The following is a 12909-nucleotide window of genomic DNA, read 5'->3' on the forward strand; positions in this document are numbered from 1 at the left end:
TGCAGAATGTTCGCTCACAACTCTGTATGGCTCTCCCAACCTATATCAGTGAGTTCCTGAAATACCATCATTTTGTATGGCTGGAAATTAAGGTTCTCTTGTAAAATCATCCTCAAAGACATGTTGGAAATGCCTAAAGCAGAAGCATGTTTGCTCGCTGAATGTCTAGGAGACTGCAAAAGTGATGCCCTTTCAGCTTGGGTGTTTTCAGGCGTTCATACAGTCCAAGGACTAAATTTAGCCATCCACTGAAGAATTGTTTTCCGATTTGGGACATCACCTTTAGGAGGAATGCTGAAGTGCCTTCGTAAGGTGTGTTGCTTAGTGATGATGGATTTGTTGTTTTCGAAGAACACTTCGAAAGCAAAAACTCGGAGCACAATGGACCAAGGCATGTTGCCGACTGGAAACTACAAGGAATTGCCTATCAAAGGACTCCTAACCCACTTGGCTGCCTCTACCTCGCACAATGACCTTGAGAAATGTGGTACTTCATTTTGGCCCAACTCTGTATAAATATAATGTATGTGTGTGGAAGTGAAGATCTGTGATACGGTTTGCATATTTGCAGCTAGTAATCCACAAAGGGAGAAAATTAATCACATATCTTAAAATACTTTTTTATTCCTAAGCTTTTGACAACCTACCAGGTGTCATCATCTGAGGACAATGATTAGACAAATAGGAATCAAAGGCAATATATCGCAAATAAGGGAGTGGGGTGGGGCTCGGAAGGTGTCAGTCATAAAGTCTTTTTTTTTCATTTAGGTGTCCTCCTTTTTAAGCCTGCGTATGCTGGGTTCATGTCCAAATTTCTGTTAATGGCATTTTCATTTGAGTGCCATGATTCAGCCAGCTCTCTGGCACCTTTAGTATTAACCCTGAATTTTACTTATACCATGTTCCAGTTAAATGTGTGTCTGGTTGAACTTGCATGTGCATGTAATAGAGATCGTGGGTTCATCCTTTTGACAGCTTTGCAGTGTTGTATGCGTATTGCGTGTTTTAGATGTTTGTCCCACATATACAGCTGGGCATATATTGCATGGCATACTGTGTTCTGTGTCTCTGATGCAGATTTCTTGCCTTTGTTCTTTAAAAAAAAAACAGTCCACAGAGTGTTTGTAGGTTTATGGGTTATTTTGATGCCTGATATGGAGAGGACGCACACTGTACTTTCTAATACGCCACTGTGATAGGATAGGGTGTACCATGTAGGATATGAGATCAGATTAGAGTCGATTGTTTGTTAAGGTCTGTGATGCCTCCTAATGTAAGCATTGTTTGATAAATGTCTTGAGGTAGCCATTTGATGTGAACAGATGGTAAAGATATCATTCTTTTTAGTATTCATTGTATTACAGTGGGTATGAATCCTTCTGAACAGAGTCTTAACACAACTCCATTTACGCAATGAGGAGTGATTGCTAGAAAAGTGTAATATTTTGTCTGCATAACATTCCTTGCAATAAACACGAAGTCCAGGAAATTAATGTGTTGGTTCATTTCTTTTTCTGTGTTTAACGGAATTGCAGGGAATATTGATTTGATGTGGCTGTGCAATTCATTCAGCTGTTCGTTTTTTAATATGACTAATGTGTTGTCGACATAGTAAATCCAAAGTTTAGGTGTGAACTGAATTAGAGCCATGCTTTCAAATCTCTGTATAACCAGCTCAGCTAAGAGTCCTGATAATGGAGATCCCATTGGCATGCCCTCTTTCTGTATGTTGTATTTTTCATTAAAATGCAAGTGACTTTTCTTTTAAATTGATACATTTTTTTAATTGAATTTATTAAAAGCATATAACATTTCATATAATCAAGTCTAACTTAACAAAACTAAAATCAAATCAACCCCCACCTATGTCAAATGGATATTAATCGCATTATGCCCTTCATGGTCAGCTTCGTTCGTGTCGTTATGGTGGGGTCATTATTTAATTTTGTCAATAAAGTTTCTGTAGCCAGATGATTTGTGGCCAGATATATTCTTGTCCCATATGTATTTCTTGTCTGTAATGTGTGTACATATACATGTACATTACATACTATATGTATGCATGTGTTAATATATTTTTTGATACGAGTTTCAGAAATATTTTCCTTTTTGATCCTGAAAAAAATGTAAGCTTTAAAAATTAAAGTGGAACTTAACACTTAGGCAATATGATCTAGTAGCTAAAATGTTGAAGTATAAAACATAACTTTACTGGTTCAGTTCTAATCATTGACTCTCTGCCACACAGTGAGGCAGTTGGTGATAGCTGTTAGATAGCCATGCAAGCATGAGTAGCTAAATGGTCTTCTGTTATTTGTCAAACTACTTATGTTTTTGTTTTTATACTTAATATGCCAGTCTCCCAGCTGTAGAAACATATATCAAATGTTTTAAGTTGTTCTTGTATGAGGCGGCACGGTGGCGCAGTGGTAGTGCTGCTGCCTCGCAGTTAGGAGACCCGGGTTCGCTTCCCGGGTCCTCCCTGCGTGGTGATTGCATGTTCTCCCCGTGTCTGCGTGGGTTTCCTCCGGGCGCTCCCGTTTCCATTCACAGTCCAAAGACATGCAGGTTAGGTGGACTGGCGATTCTAAATTGGCGCTAATGTGTGCTTGGTGTGTGGGTGTGTTTGTGTGTATCCTGCAGTGGGTTGGCACCCTGCCCGGGATTGGTTCCTGCCTTGTGCCCTGTGTTGGCTGGAATTGGCTCCAGCAGAACCCCTGTGACCTTGTGTTTGGATTCAGTGAGTTGGAAAATGAATGGATGGATGGATGTTCTTGTATGTAAGTCACGTGAGGAAGGAAAAATGCCATTGAAATATACAAATGTAATTTTGCTACTTCACAGTACTTAATTTATCCCTGTATTTTGGATTTCTTGTTACGATTTAATACCAAATTATTATACTTTAAACTTCAGTAAAAATTAATGGTGACAAACTTATTAAAAATCCATTTTAGTTATGAAATAAACATAGAAATAGGTACTTTTATTATGTGACCTGTTAATTGTATTTAACAACAAAGAAGCACATTACTGTACTTCACTGAAATGTATCTTTAGAAGCACTAAAAAAATGAGTTCCTGTGCAATGCTTGAGTTATATTTTGTCTGTGACCATAATATGTTCATGAATTTACATGCTTAGTAAGGACCAGGAGATAGGAAGTTAATGATAAATACTCAAGTTTTGAGCATAATATGAACCCTCTCATTGGCATACATACAGTACGTGATACAATTACAATTTTTTTTTTCCCATGCAGAGCATCTCAATGCAATATGCATACATCATTGTCAGATGATCTGCATATGTCATTATACAATCAGATGCACAAATGCAGTAATTAAAATGACTTGCATAAACTGTATTATCAATCCACACAATTTTTTTTCAGCCTGTTTAATGTATTACAGGTTCATAAGGAGGTAGGGTCTATTCTACCAGGATCCAGGAAGGGAACGGTTTCTGGTGCTGTTGGCAATCATAAACAATTACTATGTTAAAACAACTGTAAATAAAAAAATGTATAAAGTCTGAAAACTATATTGCAATTAATAAGGTACATCACTCAAGACATATCAGCATGGTATCACAGAGATTGGTTTTGTTTTCTCATCCACTCTTGAATATTTGAGGTCAAATCTTTGGTTTTGGGGGGGGTGGGGGGGGGGTGTGTGTGGGAGGATTATCTTCGTGGGTTTTCTCCCGTTTCCGTACACATCTGTAAGGACTTGCAGATTAGGTTCATCACCAACTCTAAATTGTATGACTAAGTATGGGATATAGAGTATCTGTTCTCCTTGATAATCCTGTGCCTTTTCATGGTTTGTTTCTACCTTGCTTCAGCTGCTACAAGGGTAGACTGTAGCCTCCATGGCCCTATCTTCAAATAAGTAGTTTCGAACAATGAATACAAAAGATGAATGAATAATTAAAGACAAATAATTACACATTACATTTTATTCTTCTCAATTCTCTGAACAATTTCTTAGAAAGTGACAAACTAAGAATATACAGTATTACTATATATAGAGAGATAATATTTTATCAACAATGAAATGCAGTGGTGCATTAATACCATATTCTCAAATGTTGTTTTCAGATCTAATTTAGACCCCACTAATTAGTTTCTCTGTCAAAAACATCATCCTTTTGACTTTCAAGTTTATTCTGAGGTGGAATATGTCCTTTACAGTGTCATACTATACATCTTTAGTTGACCACAGCAAGTGACCTGTGTATACAGCTGCATTAAAATGTGTCACACTTGGACCATTAAGAGGGTCCTCATGTTATTAAAGATGAAGTTTAGGCCTGGAAAAGCATGTTTACTCTGTGTAGTTTTTGGGCTAATAGTAGGGAACATTTTTACAACCTCCAGTATACATTTTAGAAGCACAAAATTCATAGTGGTTAATGGAGAGCATCTCCTTTTTTAAGATTACTCTCATGCCCTTTCTGTGGCTGCATAATGCAAGATTTGTTTGTAATGAGGAAAAGCCCTCTGACTTCTAAAGATTAATGTCCATTTCCTAAGGGTGAACACTTCCAAAATTGTGACAGAGGCATTGTTGGAACATTCAAGGGATCACATGAGATGAACAAGCTGGTGAATATTTCAGATTTTTTTTTAGCTGTAGTAAGCCCTGTCATTTGAAAAGTATTACGTGTTGGTACAGTTGTACATTTGTTTCAGAATTGTACATTTCATGAAATAAATGCTAATGCTCTACTGACTTATAGATATTGAAGGCTGACTAGTAGAGTTAACAGTCTAATGTTACTGCTTTTATATCTGGTTTCTAGATGCTGTCTCTATATAGCACAGTACATTCTCTGACTTGGTTGTGATGCTGTCCCCTCCAGAATATCTCCCATCTTAATCCACTAAAAAAAAAGTACTTCTAGTATTTGAAAAGCTATTTTCTTGTTATTTTTGTCATAATGCTACTTGTAATTATTTCTTTCACTTGCAACTGATATTGAGGCAGTAGTGAAACAATTTACCTTGTCATCACCTCTTTATTTCTTTTTTTTAAAAAAAAGCCTATAACAAAGTACTGTATGTGTTAATTATTACTTTATTTACATTGTGGTAAATGATGAGAGGATAAGAGTAACTTTTGGCATTCTTGCCCTCATTGCTCCAGTTGCTTTACAGCTAACGCTATTGTTTCTTTTGTTGACTTTATAGACTTGCTCTAGCCTGAAGAAGGGGCCTGAGTTGCCTCGAAAGCTTGCATATTGTAATCTTTTTAGTTAGCCAATAAAAGGTGTCATTTTGCTTGGCTTTTCTCGACATTTATAATGGCTAACACGGTACAACACCCTAGTACTATAGACTTGCTCTAAAATTTGTATTACTGTAATTAATTTGCTTAATGGTGTGCGTGTGTATGTGTATGCATCTTTGTGTAGTTACAAAATAAATTGTGCACAACAAGCAGCAAAAACCCGGTGCATGTCACCGTATCTGATGTCATTTTCGTTGTGCTGCCCTCGCCACCAGAGCGGATGCATCAAGTATAAACCAGGCTTTTAAAGGTGATTGCGGCAGTCAGGCACACAATAAGCACCTTTCTTTAAAAGTGACACCAAAGTTAAAATCATACATGAAAAATTGGGTCTTTTGTTTTTATCAAATTGTTCTTGGTAAATAAAATATTGCATGGACCAAAGGATCTGAAACATTTGTTAGACTGCTGGGCATTATGAATCTATAGTTTGGTGTGCCCGGGATTTAAAACTGGTATGCCCAGGTGTCCGAACTATAGATATGTCCACCCCTGATTATTGTTCATTATGTATCAGGGATGTAATCTGTAGTTCCAAAGAGGACAAAGTTACTATCTTACTCCCTAGAAACTTTTGAAAGGTTAAAGATCTTCTACTTTTGTGGAAATCGTTGAAATGCATTGTCCATGTAAGGATATGGCTAGGTCACATAATGCCAGAGAAAGCTTTAGTAAAGAGACGGAGAGGATTGATACCTGGAGTAGTTCTCACCTAGTATCCCTATAGTACCACAGAGCTCTTAAAGCCATGAGTCTGTATTTGGAAGGATGGTAAAAGCTTGCATGCCAGAGGAAGACACATTAGGGTCAAGAAAAGAGAGACAGATGGAAGGGGTCAGTTAAATTGCTTTGTTTGGTAAGTGGACAAACCACTCCACATGGTAAAGAGGTATGTAAAACATTTTTACGTACACTAAGGTAGCCATCAGAATTTCTTTTTAATTCTGCTTACAGCGCTAATTTGTGTGATCTAATGTATCACTACTGTGGTTTATAATTGTTAATCATACCATTTTTATACATTTGGCCCTTTTTACCATAATTCAGAGTGGAATGTAATGCCAAAAGGGAGCTGTGGCTTGTACTGCTTGTCCATCCATATACTTGCATCCATTTTGTGACTTACATATTCAATTTACTGTCAAGTGAAGCTGACGCCTACTGATGTAGCTGTATGGAGTCACCAATTAACCTGTACATCAGGAAGATTTCAGCGAGAAACCAGAGTAGACTAATGAAATTTGCCTGTAATTGCCATCGAGCATTAATGTGTGTGATTTTGCCAGGGTTGATGCCTCAATACTCTTAACTGAATTAAGTGGTTTCAAAAGTGGATAAATTATGTATTGTAGTTATTAATGAACAATAACTAGTTCTATTCATTTTCATGAACTACTGCTTTAAAACTGACAGGAAAAATCAAAGATACGTGAGACGTACTGACACAGTTTCTGCGTATCCAGGATATTTATAGGTACTTTATGTAAAACATACTGTAAGAAAATGATTATTAAATCAACTCAAGTATTTTGGCTATATGATTTCTGGTATAGTATAAGATGAAAGAATTGAATTGAATTGAATTACTTAATATACCTTGAATGTTTTTAAGAACATTCCTTTAAAGTGTTTTGTTTCATTAACTGTAGCATGACAAGATGCAAATTAATTTATGTGCTGTACTGCATTTTGTTCTTTTACTTTTTAGAAGTTTGATATTCTTTGAGAGATTTTGATTCTTGGAGCTAGTTTTCCGACCCTCTGAAGGAAGGTCCTATATGTTTTGTACAAAATTAAAGCCAGATTTTAGATGCACGATTGGCATTTGTATATTATAGCCAAAATTTCACAGAAGAGTGAAAAAAGGACATATTAAAATTTAATTATGCAATTTGTAGGCAACATTGTGGGTTTATTTTATAAAGTTGCATAGAAATTAGTACTGAAAAAAAATACAAGAAGAAAAATCAGAAAACTCATGACAGGCAGAACAAACATTGAGGACCATATAGAGAAAATTCCATGGTAATTCCAGAATTGGTGAAGAAATGTTTATACCATCTATACCCAGGTTACAACGCAGATTGGTAAGGGTAGAATTGTAAAATGTAAAATTTTGGGTGAGACTCATCTACCTTTAGCAACCTATAAGACAAATTAATGAAAATGCGTTTTAAGTAAAATGCAGCATTTTGATCATCACCAGGAACCAGAACAAGTGTGGAGGCCTACTTCCAAGAGTTTTTCCATTGCAAACAAAAACTCAGAAGGGGCAATTAATGTTAAAATTCTATTCAATGTAAGATATGGATGTATCCATACTGGGAAGTGAGTAACAGCAGTGGTAGTTGTTCTTTTTTGATGCTTTTCTTTGATGTTTTTTCACACTGTTTTACACGATAAATGCTGTCTTTTTGCCTGTACACAGCACTTCAATATGGGTTGAAGATTCGATGTAATATTAAACATCATGATGAGTTGCTGGTATTGGTCTATGATGTTCTAAATTTTTATGCCATTTTTCATGGAAAGCAAGATTTGCACAAAAATAAAACAAATTTATGCAGTCAAAACAAGTATTCAAAGCTGTCCTTATAAATAAATCTTGCCTTCTGCATAGCAGTTCAGACTGTATTTAATTAGTCACTAGAGTGCAATCATGCACTCTTCAATATTCATTACACAAAGCAGAAACTAACTGTGCAGAAAATTTCATGGCATGAAAAATAATGAAAGGTAGCACACTGGGAAGTAACCTAAGATTTCTCAATCTGTCCACTTAAGTAATGACTAAAATAAGGGGCATGCTTGCAAATAACACCTTTATCACCTTTGAGTTTTCTACTTTTAAGACAGGGTGGATCCAGATGAATCTGACACAATGTAAAACACTCAAATCACTGCAAGCAAGCATGTGCCAAAATATGAATATGTCTACAAACATACATTCCTGGCAAATCTGTAAATGTAAGTGAAAAGAAGTTAATCTGTGTTGGGTAAAAACTTGAACACACATTTTTCACATGTTTAGTTTACAGTTATTATTTATACTATATCAAAAGATTCTTCTTACCTCTCAACAATCCTCTAAGTAGCAGACTGACAACAGATAAATATAGCTAGCTCTTAAAAAGCAGGAGAAGCAAGGCTACAAGGATCTACAAGCTTCAACCTTGAGCTTTCTACTGTCAGAGACATTAAGTAAAAAAATTAAAAAGGAATACTGAAGTCATTGCAAGATCTGGAAAAGACAGAATTTGATTATGATCTATATTATTACTGCATTAGACCTATAGAAAATTTAGCTATAGCCAAAATAGTGGCTCAGAGTACAGTATGATCTACATAGAAAACTTACCAGTACTTTGCTTATATGGAACCTTGGAAACTGCAATAAAGTGCGTGGATTTCTGAAACAAAATCTTTTTGGATATGTTTATAGCAAATAGTAGAAGCAAATGTCCAAGGATTAGGGAAACTTTTAAAGTGAGAAGAAGTTGGATATTTCAGCAACAAAATACATTTCAGAATAAACCATGAAGTTTGTGCAAGAAGAAAAGTTTAAGGTCCTGTGCAATACAGATTTGGTAGAAAGAAATAAAACAAAGACAAGACAGGTTAAGGTAACGCAGTTTGATTGTGTATATTTACACAAAAAGTAGTTACAGGACACATATCAAACCTCTACTATTTTCTCTGATATTCCTTAAGTCATATGGCACTAGGAAGAAAGGAATTTCTGGAGCAATTTGTGTAGGTTTTCAAATCGACTATCCTTCCTGATTTACTGAAGTTAAGTTCTACATGTAATGGATGTCTGTCATCAAATGAGGTGATTTCCAGTTTCTTTAGCATTGTCCACTGACACACACTTCCCAAATCATCTACATCAGCCTCAATAACTTTAACTACATGCTTAGTAATCTACTGGAACTTTTTAAAAAATTTTGTGTGTCAGACTAGTAAACAGGTAATGAAGCTGAAACTGATAACAGACTGCATCATAGTGCGATAAAAGAACAACATGAGGTCGTTGTCCACTTTAAATAGTTTGAGTTTACGGAGGCGAAATAAGCACTGATTGCATTTAGAGAATTTTTTTGTGTTTCTATTTCACTTAAGATTTGTTATCTAGGTTAGTTCCTAAGTATTTATGTTCAGTCATTATTTCTACCTCCTTCCCCAAACAACGAGTGAACGTGCAGATTTTTGTCTCTTAAATTCAAATATCATTTCTTTGGTCTTTTTTTCATTCAGAGTGATATTGTTCTTACTGCACCAGTTTACCATGCAGTCCACTTGATTTAGATAGTGGCTTTCATCTTTCCCAGATATGCATCCTATGAGCATGGTGTCATCAGCATATTTGATAGTGGAGTTGTGGTCATCATTCTATCTCAGGTCACTTGTGTACAGAGTAAATAATAATGATGATAAGACACACCCCTTCAGGCTTCCTGTGTTTGAATGAATGACTTTTGAAAAAGTGTCCTGTACTTTGACTGTCTGTGAACAGTTTAAAAGTCCTTAATCCATAATGTGATAAAGGGGTTAACATTCATACTGTTCAATTTCCCTATTACTATATGAGGCTGGATGGGTATTGAACACTGAAGAAAAATACAAAAATAGTGCTCTGACATATGAACCAGGCTGATCGAGAAAGTTGTAAATTTGATGTAAGATAACAAGCAGAGCATCTTCATCACTTCTGTTTGCACAGTAAGCAAATTGGTTGTTATCTTAAAAAGACTTTGTCATTAAAATGTTTTTCACCAAATATTTGTAATACTAGGGTGTTGTACCGTGTTAGCCATTATGATTGTAGAGAAAAGCCAAGCAAAATGACACCTTTTATTGGCTAGCTAAAAAGATTACAATATGCAAGCTTTCGAGGCAACTCAGGCCCCTGACATCTTGCCTGAAGAAGGGGCCTGAGTTGCCTCGAAAGCTTGCATATTGTAATCTTTTTAGTTAGCCAATAAAAGGTGTCATTTTGCTTGGCTTTTCTCTACACCAAATATTCAAAGCGTTTCATTGGAATAGAAGTGACTGACACTGGTCTATAGTCATTCAAACAGCTTGGCCTGGAAACCTTAGAAAAAGGGGTAATGATTGATTGTTTCCACAGCTTAGGTACAATACCACAGGTCAGAGACCATTTAAAAAGCAAATGAAAAATTGTAGAGCTTCTTAAAGCAGGACTTTCAGGGCCGGCCTGATTTGCCATCTGGCCCAACTGTCCTGTTTGTTTTTACCTGCCACAATCCTTTCTGCACTTCAGTTAAACCAAACCTCATCACAGTGGTATTCCTGGTGCTTTTATAAAGCATCTCCTTTATTTCTGCAGTGCTGAAATCATGTGTTTCAAATCAAAAAAAAAAAAGTTCATCTCTAAAAGCTTGTGGTCTTTGCCTATAGAAAAGATCTAACTCTTTTTAGAAGATCCCAGCCCTGTGATTGTTTTTAAGCCTTTCCAAACCTGCTTTGGAGCGTTATCATTAAACCAACTTGTCGTTCAACCCCCATACAGCTTTTTATTTTATTTAATTAACCTGTTAATCCTTTCCTGTAAAATTCATTTTTCTTCTATCTTCATAATGAACATGTTGTTTTTCCAAATAGTAATGCTTTAATCTCTTCAGTGATCTATGGCTTATTGTTTGGTTACACGTTGACAGTTTCTGTTCTTAATTATCATCAACTCACTGAATTTAATACATTCACTTACAGTATAAGTGACCTCATTCAGTGACTGTTAAGATGTCAGCACATCGCAGTCAGTACAGGAGAAGCATTCTTGCAGTTGTTCTACACTGTCATTGCATCAGTTTTGTGTTTTTTGAGGTTGCAGAAGTTCTAAAAGAAAGTCATTTGCATGTAGCATTACTTACATTACCTTAAGATAATACATTCTGTATTAATTTAATTTGTTCGTGGGAGGAAAAAAAATCTGTAAAAATGAAATATGGGTATTTAAAAGGCACAAGGTTCAGGTATTAAAAGTGCCTACTACCACTCTTAGTACACACTGTTTTAATGCTCGGCTTTGGTTAGACAAAAGACAAAGATTCAAATTAAAAGAGCGGCCAAAAGCTGAGGGTGGCACTACACATGAATATCTTGAAAGATTCACAGTGAAACAGTGGTTGGTCCTGCTGCCTCTTAGCTCCAGAATCCTGAGACTGAATTTAAATCGATATTGATTTTGCATTCTTTCTTTCTGTATCTGGGTTTTCATCCCATATTCCAAAGGTTTTACAACTGTCAAGTCAATTTTACAACTGGACAAGTGAAAAAATAGTGAAGTTAATGTATTTTTAAATATAATATTTAATTGTGAGTTTTTTTACGTATGTATAATTTCTTAGGACATCTTAAGGCTTTAGCTGAAGCATGTCCCACTGTGCTTGTTATTTGTAATTAATTTTTTCAGGTTATGTTTCCCTTAGACATTTTGCCTTGAAATATAAATGTTCCTGGGGTCAGATTTGTAAAACTTGCATATGTACAAAAAGAGGCTTGAAATGTGTGTGCAGAGCTTTTTATGCAACCGTCAGGATTTATGAAAGAAAACTTGACAAGAGAATGTATGTATATTTATGACAGCTCTGACCCATCAAATACACGTTTCAGAGAAAAACTATGAAAGGACGAAATTCTTGGTCAACTTGGGAAATCTTTCCAAACCATTTAAATGATGATGCTTCAAATGTATAATAATTCATATCACTTAAACTTTTAAAATGATGTGTGTTGACAAAAATATTGCACCTCATAATTGACAATCATGTCAATTATGTCAGACTTTGTTTTCATTTTGCATATTTGCACTGTAGAATTTGTTTGGTTTTTCGTCAGTTATTATAGACTACCTATTGTCACGTCTTAGGGAATTGGCCAACGGATCGGGAATATTTTGACCAAGCCTCAATCCATCATGCCTGCTGTTTTGGATTTTTTTTATAGTGTGAGTGTACAAGTGTAAAACATAACATGTTGTAGCCAACATAAAAAGGCAATTTGCAGTAGTGTCGGGTAATAACAACTACCCACTCAGACACTAGTGCCTTATACCTTTCCCTGAACTCCAGAACACAGACATGAAATGCTGTAATGTAATACGTGATCTTACACGGTCAGTTGAGGAGTGCAGATAGATACTCTTGAATGCAGGTGGAGAGGTCTAGATGTGTCAAAAGGGAGGCTGCTCTAACAGCTAATGAATTTCTGCAGCATCATGACTACATATGTATGAGGTTGATTAGCATAATTCATGTATGGTTGTTGCCAGGTACAACCATGCAGAGTTAGAAGCATGTTCACATGCACAAATTTACCAGATCACTGTGAATCATTAAGGATAAATTGCATAGGAATGTGCGTGCTCCTTCATTTTTATAAATATGAGTCTTTTTTTTTTTTTTTTTATTGAATGCATTTTCCTGTAATTTGTTACTCGCATATTTTCAGTCAAATTCATGCATAGTTTTATAAATGAAACCCCCCAGGTGTTTTGTGTAAGCAAATTGGCAATTAATTCCTACTAAGAAAGCTTGAAGTTTTTTATTTAGAACTTTTAATGCAAGTAAATAAGCATTTTTTCATTACATT

General features: G+C 35.7%; 1 protein-coding gene across 1 annotated transcript in view; it reads left to right on the forward strand.

Moving 5' to 3' along the window:
• Positions 1-12909, forward strand: part of kifap3a (kinesin-associated protein 3a) — a 145123-nt gene that overhangs the window by 79268 nt on the left and 52946 nt on the right. The window lies entirely within an intron of this gene.

This window comes from Erpetoichthys calabaricus, chromosome 10, assembly GCF_900747795.2.
Source record: "Erpetoichthys calabaricus chromosome 10, fErpCal1.3, whole genome shotgun sequence".
Classification (NCBI taxonomy): Eukaryota; Metazoa; Chordata; class Cladistia; order Polypteriformes; family Polypteridae; genus Erpetoichthys; species Erpetoichthys calabaricus.